The sequence below is a fragment of the Penaeus monodon genome, chromosome 29, assembly GCF_015228065.2.
Source record: "Penaeus monodon isolate SGIC_2016 chromosome 29, NSTDA_Pmon_1, whole genome shotgun sequence".
Lineage (NCBI taxonomy): Eukaryota > Metazoa > Arthropoda > Malacostraca > Decapoda > Penaeidae > Penaeus > Penaeus monodon.
The window spans coordinates 14,099,426-14,099,980 of NC_051414.1; positions in this window are offsets into that span (position 1 = coordinate 14,099,426).

Sequence of the window (555 nt, forward strand, 5' to 3'; positions counted from 1 at the left end):
CTGTGGATATGCTACATGTGTCTCACTGCAATACCAACATACATGCATCTTTTCGTATATCATTCACGTGCATCTAACAAGAGTATAATTGCAAGTTTGTATCTGATTATGGAGTTAAGGTCCCACCTGTAAAGTTGCATTTCGCTCCTGGAGATCCGCAGTTTGCGCTCTGAGACTTTCCTGCTCGGCTTCCAGGTCCTCCGCCTCAATCTCCCACCGTCGCCGCTGCATTTGCGCCGTCGCCACCAGGTCCTGAGGCAGTCAGTCTTGGTCAACATGTTTGGAACAGAATCGAGCAGCTGATTTGCACCTGCCTTGGGGCTTGTCGCTTGGCATTGAGGAAATAGAGTATCCTAAACGATAACAAAGCCACGTCACACTGATCTGATTATCTGTCTTCTCCCTCCCCTCTGCTTAGCTATTGCGCTGATTGTTAACCTTCCTGTCTCTCCCACTCGCTTATTTTCTCTCTCTTCTGTCTTTCTCTTTTCTCTCTCCTTCTGTTCCTTCTTCTCTTTCCTGTCTTGTCTATCTCCTCTCCATATTTTTTCTAGA